Raw genomic sequence first — 21,127 nt, 5'->3', positions numbered from 1 at the left:
TTCCCAAACTCATTCTATGAGACCACCATGACTCTGATACCAAAACCAGACAAAGATACTACAAAAAAAGCAAATTACAGACCAATATAACTGATGAATTTAGATGCAAAAATCCTCAGTAAAATACTAGCAAACAGAATCCAACAGCACATTAAAATACACATACCATGAGCAAGTGGGCTTTATCCCAGGGATGCAAGGATTCTTCAATATATGCAAATCAAACAATGTGATACAACATATTAACAAATTGAATAAAAACCATATGATCATCTCAATAGATGCAGAAAAAGCTTTTGACAAAATTCAACATCCATTTATGATAAAAACTCTCCAGAATGTGGGCATAGAGGGAACCTACCTCAACATAATAAAGGCCATATATGACAAACACACAGCAAACATCATTCTCAATGGTGAAAAACTGGAAGCATTGCCTCTAAGATTAGGAAGACAACAAGGATGTCCACTCTCGCCACTACGATTCAACATAGTTTTGGAAGTCCTAGCCATGGCAATCAGAGAGGAAAAAGAAATAAAAGGAATCCAAATTGGAAAAGAGGAATTAAAACTGTCATTTACAGATGGCATGATGCTATACATAGAAAAATCCTAAAGATAGCACCAGAAAACTAGTTGAGCTAATCAATGAATTTGGTAAAGTTGTAGGATACAAAACTAACACACAGAAATCTCTTGCATTTCTATACACTAACAACAGAAGATCTGGAAGAGAAATTAAGGAAACAACCCCATTCACCACTGCAACAAAAAGAATAAAATACCTAGGAATGAATCTAACTAAGGAGGTAAAAGACCTGTACTCAGAAAACTATAGGACACTGATGAAAGAAATCAAAGATGACACAAAGAGATGGAGAGATATATACCATGTTCTTGGATCAGAAGAATCAACATTGTGAAAATGACTATACTACCCAAAGCAATCTACAGATTCAATGCAATCCCTATCAAATTACCAATGGCATTTTTCACAGAACTAGAACAAAAAATTCTAAAATTTGTATGCAGACACAAAAGACCATGAATAGTCAAAGCAATCTTGAGGGGCAAAAAATGGAGCTCCAGGAATCAGACTCCCTGATTTCAGACTACACTACAAAGCAATAGTAATCAAGACAATATGGTATGGGCACAAAAACAGAAACAGAGATCAGTGGAACAGGACAGAAAGTCCAGAGATAAACTATGGTCAACTAATCTATGACAAAGGAGGCAAGGATGTACAATGGAGAAAAGACAGCCTCTTCAATAAGTGGTGCTGGGAAAACTGGACAGCTAGGTGTAAAAGAATGAAATTAGAACACTCCCTAACACCATACACAAAAATAAACTCAAAATGGATTAAAGACCTAAATGTAAGGCCAGACACTATAAAACCCCTAGAGGAAAACACAGAAAGAACAGTCTTTAACATAAATTACAGCAAGATCTTTTTTGACCCACCCCCTAGAGTAATGGAAATACAAACAAAAATAAACAAGTGGGACCTGATGAAATTTAAAAGCTTTTGCACAGCAAAGAAAACTATAAACAAGATGAAAAGACAACCCTCAGGATGGGAGAGAATATTTGCAAATGAATCAACAAAGGATTAATCTCCAAAATATATAAACAGTTCATCCAGCTCAATATCAAAAAAACAAACAGCCCATCAAAAAATGGGCAGAAGACTTAAATAGGCATTTCTCCAAAGACATACAGATGGCCAAGAGGCACATAAAAAGCTGCTCAACATCACTAATTATTAGAGAAATGCAAATCAAAACTACAGTGAGGTATCACCTCACATCGGTTAGAATGGGCATCATCAGAAAATCTACAAACAGTAAATGCTGGAGAGGGTGTGGAGAAAAGGGAACCCTTCTGCACTGTTGGTGGAAATGTAAATTGATACAGCCACTATGGAGAACAGTATGGAGGTTCCTTGCAAAACTAAAAACAGAATTACCATATGACCCAGCAATCCCACTCCTGGGCATATACCCAGAAAAAAACATAATTCAAAAAGACACATGCATCCCAATGTTCACTGCAGCACTACTGACAATAGCCAGGTCATGGAAGCAACCCAAATGTCCATCAACAGATAAATGGATAAAGTTGTGGTACATATATACAATGGAATATTACTCAGCTATAAAAAGGAATGAAATTGGGACATTTGTAGGGACATGGATTGACCTACAGACTGTCATACAGAGTCAAGTCAGAAAGAGAAAAACAAATATCATATATTAACGCATATATGTGGAATCTAGAAAAATGGTACAAATCAGCTGGTTTGCAAGGCAGAAATAGAGACACAAATGTAGAGAACAAACATATGGACACCAAGGGGGGAAAGCAGTGGGGGTTGGGGTGGGATGAATTGGGAGACTGGGATTGCCTTATATATATTACTAATAAGAAAAAAATATCAAATTGTACACTTTAAATACGTGCATTTTATTGTATGTCAATTATGTCTCAATAAAAGTCCTTAAAAAAAAAAGATCTCAAAGCATGGACAGGTAATTTAATTTACAGTAATACCTTCAAAGCCACAAATGCAAAATTCAAGGCATTTTATTATTGGTAACTACCAAGGTTGAGGAGTCATACAAATTTTGTAAATAACAGGGTAAATCATCTTTTAATCATTTTCAAATGATTCCACAATAAACCTTCAAATTTTGAATGATCAAAAGCTCCCTAAGAGATAGGTGATCATTAGCTCTACTATGTACCATAACAAGTGAGTATCATATAATGTATGTATTACTACTTAAATATATGCACATTATGAAACATTTTAATACCTTGTAATTCTAACAAGAGAAAGTTTTAGACTTTGAGTTTTTGTCAAAATGGGATTAAATGTTTTCGTTATAATTAATTTGCATGGTTCCCTTAATCCTCATGACCACCTTTCTCTGCTTTATTTTGGTCATCCATGCACACAGGCAGATCTTGAAAATCATCATGACTCCTAAATATTCCATCTCAAAATTCACTTATTCATAAAACTTAAACCATAACCTTTTCTCCTCCAAGCCTCTCATCTGTATCATCTAAGGCTGTCATCTAAGGCTATTCTTTGACTTCATTGCAACCTCAAGTTCCTTGAAGCTTTAGTTCTCTCAGAATCCATCACCCTTCTCCTTCCCCTACATGCTAACCCAGAATCAAGCACTGGGGTTCCTCAGTTCAGTCCTCAGCACTCTCATTATGTCAACTTATGCTCTCTTTCTAAGTGAACACATTCTGTTCATAGCTTCAATTACCAAATGTCTGTTCAGCCTAAACCTCTATCCTGTGTCTCAGGCCTGTATAGTCCAACCCAGTATTACAAAACCAAGCTCATTTGCTTCACCCACAAACCTGGCTCTTTTTCAGTGTTCTCTTAGTGAATAAGTCTCATCTCTTCAGCTGTACAAGCAAGAAATCTAGAAGGCATTTTGAAACCATCACTAGACCCTGTCCATTTTATATATCTATTTATCCTTCAAATTTATCCACTTCTCTCCATCTCTAGCACCCAAACCTAAGCCTTTAATGACCTGCCTGTATAAGTCAAATAAAACTCAATAGGTGCCCAAAACATGTGTGTCTACTTCACACCATTTATCAGTCTTGCAATTTCACATTTTATAGTGTGATTATTTGAACAATGTGTATTTTTCCCATAGACTTGCACTGTCCAATTAGATAGCCACGAGCCAGAACATGCAGCTATTTAAATTTAAATAAATTAAAATCAAATAAAATTAAGAATTCAATCCAAAGAAGACATACAGATGGCCAACATGCATATGCAAAGATGCTCAACATCAGTAATCAACAGGGAAATGCAAATCAAAACCACAATGAGATATCACACCAGTTAGAATGGCTATTATCAAAAAGACAACAAATAACAAGCGCTGACAAGACTGTGAGGAAAAAAAGGGAGGCCTCACCCTTTGTTGGTGGGAATGTAAACTGATGAAACTAATATGGAGAAAAATATGCAGGTTCCTCAAAAAATTAAAAATATAACTACCATATGACCCAGCCATTCTACTCCTGGGTATTTATCCAAAGAAAATGAAAATACTAATTCGAAAAGATATACGCACCCCTATATTCAATGTAGCATTAATTATAATACCCAAGGTATGGGAGCAACCTAAGTGCCCATCTATTATTAGTGGCTAAAGAAGATGTGGTATATAATGGGATATTACTCAGCCATAAAAAAGAAGGAAACCTTTCCCTTTGCAATAGCATGGATGGACCTAGAAGGTATTACACTAAGTGAAATGTCAGAGAAAGATAAATAACTGTACAATTTCACTAATATGTGGAATCTAAAAAACAAATCAAATGAACAAACATAACCAAACAGAAACAGAGCCATAGGTACAAAGAACAAACAGGTAGTTGCCAGAGAGTAGGGGGTTTGGGGAGGAGAGAAATGGGTGAGGGAGATAAAGAAGTACAAACTTTCAGTTTTTCAACAAATGAGTCACAGGTATGAAATGTACAGTGTGGGGAATACAGTCAGTAATTATGTAATATCTTTGTATGGTGACATGATAAGTAGACTTATCATGTGATCAGTTTGTGATGTACGGAAGTATCAAATCACTATGTTGTGTACCAGGAACTAATACAGTGCTGTAGGTCAATTATACTTCAAAAACAAACTCATAGAAAAAGAGATCAGATTTGCGGTTAACGGAGAGGGGAACTGAATGAAGGTAGTCAAAAGGTACAAACTTCTAGTTATAAGATAATTAAGTACTAGGGATGTAATGTACAATACTAAGTAAGTGTAATTTAACAATAAATTGATAAATGTAATTAACTCTGCTGTACGTTATATTGATATATGAAAGTTGTTAAGACTAAATCCTAAGAGTTCTCATCACAAAGAAAAAATACTGTTTCCCCATTTCTTTAAAGTTTTATCTACATGAGATGATGGATGTTCACTAAACTTAACTGAGGTAATCATTTCATGATGTATGTACGTCAAATCATTATGCTGTACACCTTAAACTTATATAGTGCTGTGTGTCAATTACATCTCAATAAAACCAAAAGGGGGGAAAAAGAATTCAATTTCTCAGTTTCACTAGCTACATTTCAAGAGCTTAACAGGCCACATGTGGCTAGTAGCTACCATACTGTTATACAGATACACAGCATTTCCATCATCTCTATTAACAGCGCTACAATAAAACGTGAGCTGCATGACAGCACTTTGTACCCACTATCCACAACCTGGCACTTATCAGAGGGCCTGAAACATAGTAGGCTATACACACCCCACACACAACTATTGAGTAATAATGAACGTAAGACAGTGGGACAACAACAGGAAATCATTTGTGGTTCAAATCCATCACACTATGAATCTCATTTACTGCAGTAGCTCCAATCTTTGTAAGAACTAGTGAAAAGAAGCGATTTTTTAAAAGTCAAAATTATCAGCAGGGGCAGAAACTGTGAATCTTATTCCAAGGTGGGGGGGGGGGCTGTAATGGCTGTTGTTATTAACCTTAGAGCTCACTACCACCTCTTAGATAAGTTTATAAGTTAATAACATAAATGTTACAGCATCTAATGGTGAAATGGAGATGGAAAGCAGAAAGCACACTCTCTACTTATGAACTAAATAATACACATATATTATCTACCTATTATTTCCTACTAAAATCTTCACTAACTAAAATTATATTCGAATAAAAATTAAATCAAATCTCCCTGAATCCAATGATTGTCACCCCCCCCCCAAAAGCAGTATAACATGTATCTAAAACTAATGCTTTCTAGACGTTGTAAGAATTTTAAACAGCTTTAAGAAAAACGAACTTTGAAAATTGGCTGGAAAAACAAACAAAAAAAGCACACTATGGTAGAAAAATCAAAGTCAGAATGATGTACTTCATGAAAATTTAACACTTTACTCAAGACTTACCCTCCCTGAATTTCAGAATCCACACCTGCACAGGAAGACATCTGGCTAGTATTAATACTCAAGTAAGTTAAAAAGAGAAAAATGCCCTAATAGGACATATCCGAATCACCTGCAAGCCTTTCTCAAGCTACTTATAATTCTGAAACCCTCTTACTCCCTCCTAGGGATTCTAATATACCCTGATTGTAGAAGCAGCTGATTGCCTAGCAACAATTTATGGTCATCTTCCATAGCACTGAGTTGCTGAGAAGTAGTGGTCCAGCAGGGGACCACATTCCCCATCTTCCTTTGCATTTAGGAAGAGCCTTGTGGCAGCTTTTCACCAGTGCACCATGAACAGAGGTTATGAATGTCACTTCAGCGCTTAAGTAGATAAAAAGCTGACAGGCCTTCTCCACATTCTCTCTTCTCCCATATGGAACTTGGATGGGAACACCCAAGGCAACTTTGGAAGCTGTATGCTAAAGACAGTGGAAATCTACCAGCCTTGATTCCTGAGCAACTTTATGGAGCCAAGCCCTCTCACCTCCCACCTAAGCTCCAGCCACCCCATACCCAGGTACCAGTCCAAAACTCTCATTCTGTACTTTACTTAGGGGATAACCCATTTGTATTTAGAGATTTACATGTTACAAGGACTAGACTAACCTTAGCAAGTATCCGCCTCTATGTAGACATACCCCATACCACTGCCCAAGATCGAGAGTTATCACTACGGTGATACCGCTACTAACGGGCGTGCATTACATAGATGTACTGTGCATATTGTGTACTATGTAATGCACTATGTACCTCCACATAGGAGAAGGGAGATTGAAAACGCTATGACTGTAGTATTATATAATACTTTTCAAACCTCTGATATTGTGATATCAATTACCAGGACTTAATTTACATTCATTTATGCAAATATTAATTTGATATATTATCTCTTCAAATGATTTGGCAAGTATCATGAGGTAAATCAAATTTCCTAAATTTCCACAAACTACACCAAAAGGAGTCCTAGCAATAGAGGGACCATTAACTATAAACTTCAGCAAAACCAAGTTGCTCTTAGTTCTTAAACACATCATATCTCATGATGCATACTTTCTTCTCTGTTCACATCAGCCAACAAGCTTCCTTTAAGTTTCAAAACACAGCTCAGATGTCACCTTCTCTTAGCAAGCTTCTACCCACCCCCAATCCTAGACACAGTTAATCACTGCCACCTCTTGCCTTTTTCACACCATATTGTAATTTAATGGTTTACACATCAATTCTCTCTTCTAGATTTATTAGCCAAAAGTTTCACTCTCATTCATCTCAGAGGCTGGCACCAAGTCAGTAAAATGTGCACTCTAAAAAAATATTGATAAATGAATGAGTGAATAATTTTCTCAGCTCATCTCAATGTACAAAGACAAGAAAGTAGACTAGTCTATTTTGAATACATTAGTATATATCAAATACCCCAAAACAAGTCAACAAGGTGGAAAGCAGGGTACAGTACATGTGGTTAATGTAACTATTGGAGGTGTCAATCTAATCTAATAGTATTCTTTTATCAATAAAAATTTTATACATAAAAATTTTATACTGAATTATCTGAAATTTTTAATAATGTAGCTTATCTTGAAAATGTAGTAGAAGTAAGCACATATCTAAAAAAAAACCACACATTTATAAATTATATCAAACAACCAAACTTACGTGTATAGTTTACTAGGCTCAACCGAGTCTCATTTTTTGCCACTGTCCTGTAATGACAGGAAAGAATTCAATAGACTTGAATTTACTTCAATAAATACCTCAGGGGTCCCAAAGTAAGCCCACAGCACTACTATCACCAGAGATACTTGCTATGCTTTTTTCTTTAATTTTGAGAGCAAAATAATACTGCAGAGAATATAAAATGAGGTTATGCTTTGAAATAAAATCACTTCTAATGAGGCCAGAAGGTTCTCAGAGGAAATACGAGAGTACCTTTCCTTATCTCAAGGTCCCTTAGATGCCATAAATGTACCTCAGCTTTGCAGAGCACACTGTCTAAAGTATCTTCAGTGTGAATATATGACCAAAAGCTCCACTGCTACATCTGGGAACATATTTTAAATCAGCTTTGCAAAGCTAGAGTGCCTTTTACAGGCTCTTAGGAAGGACAAGAAAGCTTCAAGTACAGTCTTCTTTGAGGGTGTTAGTGACAGAGAATACCACTTTGAACCCAGCTCAGAAACTCTTTGTTCCAGCTACAGAAGTAACTTAACGGGAAATATGAAAATTAATTAACATTCCTGGGATCCCATGCAACCACAGGCATTTGGAAGCACAACAGGTCCCACAATCTCTAGCCATTCAGCCATGTAGAGGTTTTCTAAGTGGGATGGTCCAGAACTGACCTTGAACATCTACAAAGGCCATCTACACTTCCATAGTTGCACTACCTCTTGCAACACCTCACAGATGATTACAGGGAGAAGGAGAAACAATTGAATAATGTTTAAGATCACTAGGAGGGAGGAGAAACTAAATTGGAAGAAAGGTTTCAGGAAAGCATCTTCATAGGTCTGTTAAGTAAGAAGACTGACTGTGAATTTACTTATCACTAAAATTTGCTTACTTTATGCTAGATATTCTAGGCACCATACACATATTAAATATTTTAATCTTTACAACAATTTCATGAGTGGGGCACTATTATTATCTCCATTTTATAGATGAAAAAGCTAAACCATAGAGTAATTAATTAACCTGCCCAAAGCCAGACACCTGTAAGTGGCAGAATCTGACACTCATTTTCTACACTTTGTACTCTAGCTCTGCACAACAGCTGTCTCTCATTTTGATTATCTGGCATGGATAAATGGAGTATAGCAGATTAGTGTCCTGCAAAAAATTCATTCCACCCAGAACACTGGGGATAAGGTCTTTAGCAGAAATAATTAATTAAAATTAGGTCATGCTGGACTAGGGAAGGCCTTACATACAGTGATTTATATCCTTGAAAGAGGAGAGGACACACAGAGATAGTCACAGAGAAAGAGGCCATGCATAGATGGAGGCAGAGACTAAAGTGACACAGCTACAAAGCAAACAATGCCAATGACTACTCGGAGCCAGCAGACAGTAGGAAAGGGCAAGGAAGGATTCTTTCCTAGAGCCTTCAGAGGGAGCATGGTCCTGCCAACACCTTGATTTCAGACATCTGGCCTCCAGAATTATAAGCAAGTTAATTTTTGTTGTTTAAGCCACCAAGTTTGTGGTAAATTTCTTACAGCAACCCTTGGAAACCAATACAGGGAATGATTATGACAATGACGTCAGTATCATGGTGGAATGAGATGCTCCCTTTGTCTTGCCCCTTCAATTTACAACTAGTAAAACATTTATAATTCTAAAAAGGTTCCTCAGGACTTCCTACATGGTGCAGTGGTTAAGAATCCACCTGGCAATGCAGGGGACACAGGTTCGATCCCTGCTCCAGGAAGTTCCCACATGCCACGGAGCAACTAAGCCCGTGTGCCACAACTACTGAGCCTGCGCTCTAGAGCCCATGAGCTACAGCAACTATTGAGCCCAACTGTCGCAACTACCGAAGCCTGTGCACCTAGAGCCACTGCTCCGCCAACAAGAGAAGCCAGACCACAATGAGAAGCCCATGCACCACAATGAGGAGCAGCTCCCGCTCACTGCAGCTAGAGAAAGCCTGTGTGCAGCAACGAAGACCCAATGCAGCCAATAAATAAGTAAATAAATTTATAAAATAAAAACAAAAACAAAAAAAAAGTTTCCTCTGCCCAATACATTAGGATGCCAGAGAGATCCACACATCTATACATCTGAATGTGAATAGACTAGATGCACAGAGAAGCCAGAATTGGGAGTTCAGCAAAGGCAGTGCCCCATCCCAGACCCCAGCCATGACAGCTGAGCCCATGGCCCCAGAGAACTTGGTAGCAGAAGCAGAGGCAGCACACACAACTGCAGCCTCTCAGCCACAGCAGTACCTGCAGTGACAGAGAACCAGGCAGCAGAGGTAGCAGGGCCTGGCATTCCATCTCTCCAACCACTGCAGCACCTGTCAGTTCCTCTGCACCCCTTCCACAGTGGCAGTGCTCATGGACCTGAAAACTCCAGCTTCCCCATACACTCCCCCTTTCCACACTGTTGCAATGCTGCCCATGACCCAGGTGACACTAGACACAGCAGAGGAACCTGCCAACATGGTGCCCTCAGCAGCAACATCAGCTACAGCAGCGAAACTGGCATCAATAAAGCACCAGCAACCCTGGAGGTACCAGCAGTGAGGACAAGGGCACTGGTAACACTCCTGGCATAAGTGGTAGAGGGTGGACAGTGCCAATTCTCAGAGACATCTCAGAGGCAAAGATAGCCAGAGGCAGTTCATGTAAGAGAAATCAAAAACTACTGCTATAGCTCCATCTACTGAAAAACAAAAGAAGGGCCTCGAATTGCCAATCTGTTGAACTGTTAGAATCAAAGTAAGCAAAGCTTTACTTGAATAAGAAAAGTGCTCACTACTCCAAATATGTCAGCAGAAGAGCTCATCAAACACCACGAAAAACCACAGTAATGGTATCACAAAAAGAAAATTATAATTCTCCAGAAACCAAATTCAGAGTCACAGAAGACTGTAATCTGATAGAGAAAAACAGCTGTTATGAAGAAACTCAACAAGCTACAAAATCTCAGAAAGACAGTTCAATGTGCTGAGGAATAAAATTAATGAACAGAAGGAATACTTTACCAAAGAGATTGAAACTCTAAAAAATAAGAACCAAACAGAACTTCTGGGGCTGAAGAACTCAATAAATGAGATGAAGAATGCATTAGGAAGCACTGGAAATAGAGCAGATAATTTGGAAGAGAAGATAAGCTCTCAGAAGTCTAAAAATGATACAGGTAGACAGAGAATTGAGGCTTTTTTAAAATGAAGAAACTCTACAAGAACTATCCAACTCCCCTTAGAAAAGGCAATGTAGGGATACTGGGTACCCCAGAAAGACAAGAGAGAGAGAAGAAAGCAGAGAGCTTATTTAAAGAAACAATAGCCAAGAAGTTCCCAAACCTGGGGAAGGAACCTAGTATACAAGTCTATGAAGCTAAGAGAACACCTAATTATCTCAGTGCAAAAAAACAAACAAAAAAAAAAACCGTTCTGTAAGACACATTATATTAAAACAACCAAAGTCAACAACAAAGAAAGAACTTTAAAGACAACCAGGGGAAAAGAAGACAGTAATGCACAAAGGTACCCCCATTAGGCTATCAGTAGATTTCTCAGCAGAAATTCTACCAACCAGAAGTAGGTATAATGACATACTCAAAACATTGAAAGATAAAAACTGTCAGTCAAGAATACTCTATCCAGCAAAGTTACCTTCAGATAGGAAAGAGAAACAAAGGCTTTCCCAGACAAACAAAAGCTGAGAAAGTTATTACCACTAGAACAACCTTATGAAAAATGTTGAAAGGAGCTCTTTTATCAGAAACAAAAAAGCAAAAGTACACAAAACTTTAACACATTTTTGACTAGAGACATATTACGGTCACAGGTGTTAGTTTCTGCAAAAATCCCCCAGTCAATAATGTGTTAAGTAAAGTGATAAATAGAATCAAAAAATTCCAACTCTATATCAGAACAAGTTGGTAAACAATTATAGCCTAAAGGTTAAAGGAAAAAAGCATTAAAAATAACTACAGCTACTTTGATTTGATAACAAACACACAACTACTACAGAAAAGAAATAATCTGCAACAAAAAATTAAAAAGGAAAAAGGACAAAACTTTGTGTATACACAAATGAAGATAAGATGCTATTAGCAGAAAAAGGACTATGTTATCTGTGAGATGTTTTATACAAATACCATGATAAATGCAATACAAAATCCCAGAGCAGACATGAAACAAAAAAAAGAAGACACTGAGAAAAACATCATAGAAAACCACTGAACTAAAACTGCAGACAGAAACACAAAAGAAAAGAAACAATAAAGAAATAGAGCAACCAGGAACAAAAGATAGAAAAACAATACCAAGTTCCCATTAACAATAATCACTCTTAATGTAAATGAACTGAATTCACAAATCTAAAGACACAGAGTGGCTGGATGGATTAAAAAACAAGACCCAACTATATGGCACCTCCAGGAAACTCATCTCGGGTCTAAAGACAAATATAGGCTCAAAGTGAAGGGATGTAAGATGATACTCTAAGCACATGACAGCCAAAAGAAAGTGGATGGAGCTATACTCTTAACAGACAAAATATACTTCAAGACAAAAAAAGTAACATGTGACAAAGATAGATGATATAGGGGACAATCCAGCAAGAAAACATAATATTAATAAATATGCATCAACATAAAAGCACTAAGATATATAAAGCAATTCTTAACAGATCTAAAGAGAGAAACTGACAGCAGCACAACCATAATAGGGGACTTTAACACTCCACTTACATCAGTAGATAGAACATCCAGACAAAAGTTAACAAGGAAACACAGGTCTTAAATGAAACATTAGAACATACAAATTAACAGATATATACAGAACACCCCACCCAAATGCAGCAGAATACACATTTTTCTCAAGTACACATGGAACATTCTGAAGAATAAACCATATGTTGGGACATAAAGTAAGTCTCAATAAATTTAAGAAGACTAAAATCGTACCAAGCATCTTTTCCAACCACAATAGTATGAAACCAGAAATCAACTACAAGAAGAAAGCTGGAAAAATCACAAATGTGTGGAGACTAAACAAAATACTACCAACAACTACTGGGTCAATTTAGAAATCAAAGGAGAAATCAAAAAATACTGGAAGATAAATGAAAATTAAAATATGACATACTAAAATCTATGGGATGCAGCAAAAGAGGTACTATGAGGAAAGTGATAGCAATACAGGCCTAACTCAAGAAACAAAGAAAGCTCAAATAAGCAATCTCACTTTGTACCTAAAGGAACTAGAAAAAGAGGAAAAAAGATCAAAGCCAATAAAAGAAGGAAATAGTAAAACTCAGAGGAAAATAAATGAAATGGAGACTAACAAGAAGATAGAAAAGATCAATGAAACCAAGCAATGGTTTTTGAAAAGATAAACAAAATTGAAAAGCCCTTCACTAGATTCACTAAGAGAAAAAGAAAGTTCAAACAAATAAAATCAGAAACAAAAGAAAAGAAATATAAAAGGTTGTAATAGATTATGATAGACAGCTATAAGCCAACAAAAGGGACACCTAAAAGAAATGGATAAATACTTAGAAGCACACAACCTACCAAGACTGAATCAGGAAGATATAGAAAATCTGAATAGACCAATCACTAGTAAGGAGATTGAAGCAGTAATCAAAAACTGCCCCCAAAAAGATTGGGATTGCCATATGTACATTACTAATAAGAAAAAATATCAAATTGTACACTTTAAATATATACAGTTTATTGTATGTCAATTGTATCTCAATAAAAGTTCTTAAAGAAAAAACAAAAACCTCACCCCAAAAAAACAAAACTCCAGGACCTATGGCTCCACCTGCAAATTCTATCAACATTCAAAAATTTAACACCTATCCTTCTCAAACTCTTCCAAAACAAACTGAAGAAAGGGGAATGTTTCCTAACACGTTTTTCAAGGTCAGTGTTACCTTGATACCAAAACCAGAGAAGGGTAATACAAAAAAGAGGAAATTATAGGCCACTATTACTGATAAAACATATATGCAAAAATCCTCAACAATGAATTAGCAAACCGAATTCAATAATACTTAAAAAGGACCATACACCATGATCAAGTGGAATTTATACCAGGGATGCAAGGATGGTTCAACATCTGCAAATCATTCAACATGATACATCACATTAACAAAAAGAAAGATAAAAAACATACAATAATCTCAATGAACACAGAAAAAGCATCTGACAAGACTCAACATCCAATAAAATGGGTATAGAAGAAATGCACCTCAACATAATAAAGGCTGTAGGTGACAAACCAACAGCTAACATCATAATCAATAATGAAAAACAGAAAGCTATCCCTCTAAGTTCAGGAATAAGACAAGGATGCCCACTCTCACACTCTTATTCTACACAGCATTGGAAGTACTACAGCAATTAGGCAAGAAAAAGAAATAAAAGGCACCTGAATTGGAAAGGAAGGAAAACTGTCACTATTTTGTGATGACATTTTATATATAGAAAACCCTAAACACACCAGCAAAAATATTAAAAATAATGAATGAATACAATTAAGTTGCAAGGCACAAAGTTAATATACAAAAATCTGTTGTATTCCCATGTATTAACAACAAACTTGCAGAAAAAACATTTAAGAAAACAATTCCATTTACAATCACAATACCTAGGAATAAATTTAACCAAGGAGGCAAACGACCTGTGCATTGAAACTATATGACACTATTAAGAGAAACTGAAAGACACACAAATAAATGGAGAGATATTCCATGTTCATGAATGGGAAGAATTAAAACTGTTAAAATATCCACATTTCCTAAAGTGATCCACAGATACAATGCAATTCTTATCAAAATCCCAAGGATATTTTTTAAAGAAATAGGTCAAAAAAATCCTAAAAATGCATGAAAGTACAAAAGATTCCAAATAGCCAAAGCAATCCTGAGAAAAAAACAAAGCTCTGATTTCAAATTATACTACAAAGCGATAGTAATAAAAGCAGCATGGTATTGGCAGAAAAACAGTTACAAAGATCTATGAAACCAAATTGAGAGCCCAGAACTAAACTTACACATATATGGACAACTAATTTACAACAAAGGAGACACAAACATACAATGGAGAAGGGAAATTTTCTTCAATATTGTGTTGGTAAAACGGGACAGCCACATGCAAAACAATTTAACTAGACCTCTATCTTATACAAAAAAAGTAAACACAAAATGGATGTAGGACCTGAATGTAGGAGCTGAAACCATAATAATCCCAAGAAGAAAAAATAAGTAGTACGCTCTTTGACATCAGTCTTAGCAATATCTTTTTGGATATGTCTGCTCAGGCAAGGAGAACAAAAGCAAAAATAAACAAGTGGAACTACATCAAACTAAAAAGCTTCTGCCCACCAAAGGAAACCATCAACAAAACAAAAAGACGACCTACCAAATGAGAGAAGATATTTGCAAATCATATATCTGATAAGGGGTTAATATTCAAACTACATAAAAACTCATACAATTCAATAACAAACTTGATTAAAACATGGTCAGAGAATCTGAATATTTTTCCAAAGAAGATATACAGATGGCCAACAGGTACAGGAAAAAATGTTCAACATCACTAATTATTATGGAAATAAAATCAAAACCACAACATGACTGTTAGAATGGCTATTATTAAAAGACAAGAAGTAACAAGTGGTGGAGTAGATATGGACAAACACAAACCTTTATACACTGTTGATAGAAATGTAGGTGCAGCCACTATAGAAAACAGAATGCAGAGTCCTCAAAATATTGAGAATAAAACTACCATATAATCCAGTTATTCTACTTTTAGGCATTTATCTGAAGAATACAAAAACACTAATTCAAAAAGAAATATGCACCCCTATATTCATTGCAGCATTATTTACAATAGCCAAGATATAAAAATAACCTAAGTGCCCATGGGTGGATAAACAGATAAAGTAGCTGTGGTACATACATAAAATGGAATACTACTCAGTCATAAAAAGATCAAGTCTTGCCATTTGTAATAACATGAATGGGCCTGGAGGGTACTATGCTAAATGGAATATGATAAAGACAATACCATGTAAAGGCACTCATATGTGGAATTAAAAAATAATTAAACATATAAAATAAATAAAAACAAATGCATAGATACAGAGAACAGACTGGTGCTAACCAGAAGGGAATGGGGAGGGGAGGAGGGTAGAAGAAGGGTAAAACGGATAAAGAGGGTCAACTGTACGGTGGCAGACAGAAACTAGAGTTTTGGTGGTGAGCACACTGCAGGGTATACAGATGTCAAAGTATACTGTTATACACATAAAACATATAATGTTATAAATCAATGTTACCTCACTAAAAAAAAATAAGTTCATGAGGAATACATAAGAACTATATAAGAGGAATTAACGAAGCAAAAAATATGGGTTTTTCATAATTCATTTAAAGAGAAGATATCTGACATGAATGCATTAATGAGGTACCACTGGATTTGAAGAAAAGTCCTGTCTTCACTTGCAGATATCCATCAGTCTACCCTTTACTCACGACTGAACTTCTGAAAGAATTACTACCTATAGTAAGAGGATTGACGCTGAAGATAAAATCTGGCCATCATTGACATAGAGTTGGTATGGAGAGCCCTGAGAAAGAGTGATATCATTACAGATAATGGTATAGGAAAAGAAGAGAAGTTGATGTGACCCAAACCTTGAGCAGCTCTACTATTTAGAGATTTAGGATGAAAAGCAAGCAAGAAAGACCAAGAAGCTAAGAGCAGTAGGATAACTATGAGGGAAGAGCATCACAGAAAAAATGACAATGTATCATGGAGGAGATTAAAATATTGCTTGTTGAATAAATAAACAACTGACCAAAAAGCCAAATTCAAATGTAGAGTATTAAAAAAAATCAGACACATACAGTAGTATGTTAAATTTACTCTTACAAAATTCTGAAATTCCAATATAGTATCAACACTTCTGATTCAGTCGAGAAAGAACTGTCATGAAAAATATCTTCTTGTCTCTTATTCAAGGTTAGCAGGTGAAATTTCCCATATTTATTTAGCATGGACCCTCCCTGAGGACCTCTTAACTTGTAGAGATCTCAGACATATGCATTCCCATTAGTCCTACCACTAGATAGAAACAGTAAGGTCATTCAGCAAACACTTAAGACTACCTATTATGCTTTGGCATTGGAGAAACAAAGATTTCCCAGGCTAGTATAGAACTCACTGTCCCTTCCCTGAATGAATCCACAGGCTAACGTGGGGACACACACAAGTAAGCCATAACAAATAACACTTTTGCACAGCATGATATACAGATGACAGTGATGTGCTAAGGATTCTAGAGAGCTATAGAGTTGGTCTCTAATTCTACCTAGAGGTCCTGGTAAGGGTGTCAATGAAAAAAGATGGCACTGCCTGAATTATGTCTTAACAGAAAGTTAGGGAAAGAGAGAATTGAGAAGAGAGACGTTTGAGAAAGACACTGAGCATATGAAGAGGCAATTACTTTGTGGCTTCAGTGTTGAATCCTGAATGCTCCTACCACATCATAGGCACTTAAGTATTTCCTGCATGGGTGACTTAATGCTGAATGAATAATTTTGTTTCCTATTAATATAGCATGATTTTCTTTCACCTGTGATAGGCAATAACATTTTGGGTCAGAAACTACAAAAAAAATGCCTTCCTCTCACTTAAATGAAGAGTATTGCCAATGACACATTTTCAGGGTTTATGGTACAGTCAATGTCTCTTCACCATGAGAGTGTGTCACAAGATACTGAGGGGCTTTTCCAAAATGCACATGCTCAGTTACCACCTCCAAAATTCTAAAGCAGTATGTCTGGAATAGGGCACATGCATGCGTATTCTAAAAAACCTCCCTGAATGACTGATTCTGTTACACATCTCGGAGTTACTGATCTGAAGCTGAGGGCTGTAGCATAAACACTGTGCTAGGTAGTACTCAAAGGTGACAGCTGGTGAAATATTCTGAGATATCTACCTGGATATGGGTGGAATAATCCTGGTGGAGATTATAATACACAAATTGCTCCACAAAACCCATAAATTAAGCAAGTTACTATACAAAAGATCTTGTTTTTATTAAAGAGACAAAATGTGAGCTATCCCCTAAAAATTAAAAGTGAAAGATATATGATTGCCCCCAAGTGTTTAATTAGGTATTAATAGATTAGTGTAGAGAGACATAAAACGAAAGGATGTGTCTTTCTTGGGCGAACAGTCGGAAGACTAATAGTGAGTCATGAAACATTTTTGTGCTTGGCTACTGCCCCTCAAGTGTGAATATTTTATGTGATTTTTCACCCATATAAAACTCAAATGTCTGGTCTGAAATGTACTGGTATTTGAACTGGGCTTTTCGACATAACAAAAATAACAAATACAAAGGGGGAAAAAACATTTCCATTTCATTTGGTCTCCAGAGGCATTTTCAAAGGATTTACTCATTTGTGTCCCCAAATCAACTAGATGACTCAAACTGATTGATTTATCAAAACACCTACAGAAAGAAAATATCAATCTGAAGAGTTACTCAGCTTTAGCAGCCAGGAAAAAGTAGAGTCACTGGAGATAATGTGAATTACATCCAAACACTATTCAGAAGAGAAAAATCTTGGCTGAGCAGAAACCAAGAGTTTCCTTGACAAGAACAAAACTTAGCTGCAAAATACTTCTCTAAAATCACCAAAATCACTTTGTTAATTTTATTATCCACTCAATATTCCTTTGTAGCTTAGTAATTTCCCAAAGGGAAATAAATTTCTACTAATGAAAAAAACAAACAGAATAATAGTTTAAAAAAATAAAAAGATGAATTCTACTATTTAAATTGTAAAGTATATCATTGTTTCCTTAGTAAATGTAAAAATTCTGAATTTTTCATTAAGACAGAAAAGAAAATCAGGGAGAGACATACTGCCCTGCCTTCCATATGCCTAGCTATGATAAATTTAGCCTTTAGGTAAGCTGGTTCAGCCAGAGGTAGGCAGGCATTCTATGTAGGGAGCCCTCAGCATCACAGCTGCAAGGAATGCATAGGAATACAGAAGGCGTAGCATCATCACAACTAACTTCTGGGTATATGTGATGGGGTTAATTAAAGAAGGAAAATTGAAGGAAGGCTATGCAAATAGATGACCTGATTAGTCAAAAGAGGCCTGATTTTCACAAAATTCAAGTTGACAGAAAATACACATTAATTTTTACTGATTAATCTGTATAAACAGTATTTATAGTAGAGTTGTTTTTAGTCTATATACTGATCATAAGAGCTACATATTTTAAACTGTTAACTTTTCTGCATTAGAAATTAGTTGCCTTCACTAGAGAAGCAATACTAAACAGTAGTAAAAAACACATATTCTAAATATGATTAAAACTGGGAAATTTCAAGCAGTCCAATGAAAAATGAAACAATTTTCTATTTAATAACAATGAGAAAATTCATTTAAATGAATGAAAAATAAAATAAAAGATAAGTGTATATATATCTATTCATTTTACCAAGTGTATTAATTTTCTAGCTTTCTGCCATAACAAATACCACATACTGGGTGGTTTAAACAACAGAAAGTTATTTTCTCACAATTCTAGAGGCTAGAAGTCCAAAATCAAACTGTTGACACAGCTGATTTCTTCTAAAGCATCTCTCTTCAGCTTCCAGGTAGCTGTCTTCTCTCTGTATATTCACATGGTCTTCCTTCTGTATTGTTTGTGTCCTAATCTCTTCTTCTGATAAGGATATCAGTTACACTGGATTAAGGCTCACCCCAATAACCTCATTTTAACTTAATTACCCCCTTTAAAAACCCCATCTCCAAATACAGTCACATTCTGAGGTATGTGGATCAGGACTTGAACATATGAATTTGGGGGGATACAACTCAGCCCAAAACATTAAGTAAGCATTTGCTTTATAAACTTCGTAACCGAATTCTGTTAAAAATATTGGACCTAGGGCACATTTTTAATGATGCATTTTCCCCCCCAAAAAGTAAGTAATATACAGCTTTAAAGGAATATAATTTTTATGAAAATGACATCACAATTTAAAAAAAAACTACTGAGATAGTTTACAGCGTTAAGACTATATGAAATATGATAATAAAACAGAACAGCAACAACCACAAAAGCAAACAAAGGAATTGGAAACCATTAGACACTGTAGAGATACAGGTATGCATAAACTCATTTTATGGTATCAATGCACAATAAGTTTAAGTCCGAATTAATCAGAAAATGAGGTATAAAAAGAAAGGTAAGGGTGGGAGTAACCGGGTTCTTATCTTTTAAAGAAAGGTAAATTACAAGCTTGTTCAAAGAAGGAAACTTTGTCCCAACAGTAAGTTCTCAGAGAAAAGTAAGGGATGAATTAATATAGAAGCATCTCCTAATGTCTTTTACCATAACTTCACTTGGCATGTAATATGCACTGGCCATGCTACATGTATAAACTAACAGACTATGAGAGAGCATTCACAGCTGGAGATTCGTTATTTATCCTTTTATTCATTCATTCATCAGAAATTACTGAGCCTTACTAGTGCCAGGCATTAACTACTCTAGATGCTAGTGAGCCAGAAACCAAAATCCCAGCCCTCATGCGCTTCTGTTCTAGTGAATGTACATTGAGAGCGCAGAGACTGAATAAGCAAGAACAAAGAATCAAAGCATTTCATATCACTCTCTTCACATTCCTGCACCGGAATGAAGCCAACTATAGCAGAGATGAGCAAATGAGACTGTTGAGATATGAAGTTTACCTTCTCTTCAAAATATTAAGTTGTATGTGAATGTATTCAAAGAGTTATGGAAATTCAAAAAAACTTACTATTCTATAACTCAAAGATTTAAAAATTCTACTTTTAAAAGATAAGATAAACTACACCTTAAGTTGTTTAACATTTCAGACAAAAAGTTCAGAAAAGAGTATCATACTCATGTACTTTGACCAAATATTAACATTTTGCATTCTCATGCTTCAGAATCTTTATTTTTTTGGTCAGAAATGATACAGATAATAGCTAAAATATCATCACCAAGTACTACTAAGTATTACCACCATCCCTTCTCATTCTCTCCTTCTACAAAGTTGACCAAACCTCGGAATATTATTTTCCACTCAGGTTGTTTATTTCAATGCATATGCATGCCTATAAATAATAGATACTATTCTATTTTGTGTATCAGAGTTTTACACAAATACCATTAAACTATGTGAGTTCTCTGCAGTTTGTTTTTTTCTACCGTCCCTGTTATTTTTGAGGTATTCCTTGGTACAGGTAAGTCTAATCCATTCACTCCAATTTATTTACAGCATAAATACACCTCAGTTTGTTAACTGTTCCTTAGTAAAGGGATGGTCAGGTTGTTTCCTTTACACACACACATGTACACACAATTTGC

The 21,127-nt window shown here is 35.8% G+C and overlaps 1 protein-coding gene across 3 annotated transcripts in view; it reads right to left on the bottom strand.

The window, feature by feature from the left end:
* BMPR1B (bone morphogenetic protein receptor type 1B) overlaps positions 1 to 21,127 on the bottom strand; it is a 417,039-nt gene that overhangs the window by 241,005 nt on the left and 154,907 nt on the right. Inside the window, exon 2 of one of the 3 annotated variants that reach the window (XM_057725928.1) lies at positions 7,664 to 7,710. The exons of the other annotated variants lie outside the window; for them this stretch is intronic. The gene's annotated coding sequence lies outside the window, so the exon portion shown is untranslated. The remainder of the gene's footprint in view (positions 1 to 7,663; positions 7,711 to 21,127) is intronic. 3 annotated transcript variants of the gene reach the window in all.

Source organism: Hippopotamus amphibius, chromosome 3, assembly GCF_030028045.1.
Source record: "Hippopotamus amphibius kiboko isolate mHipAmp2 chromosome 3, mHipAmp2.hap2, whole genome shotgun sequence".
In the NCBI taxonomy this organism is placed as follows: domain Eukaryota; kingdom Metazoa; phylum Chordata; class Mammalia; order Artiodactyla; family Hippopotamidae; genus Hippopotamus; species Hippopotamus amphibius.
Note: the sequence above shows the minus strand (reverse complement) of the source record. Positions and strands in the feature narration are given on the sequence as shown.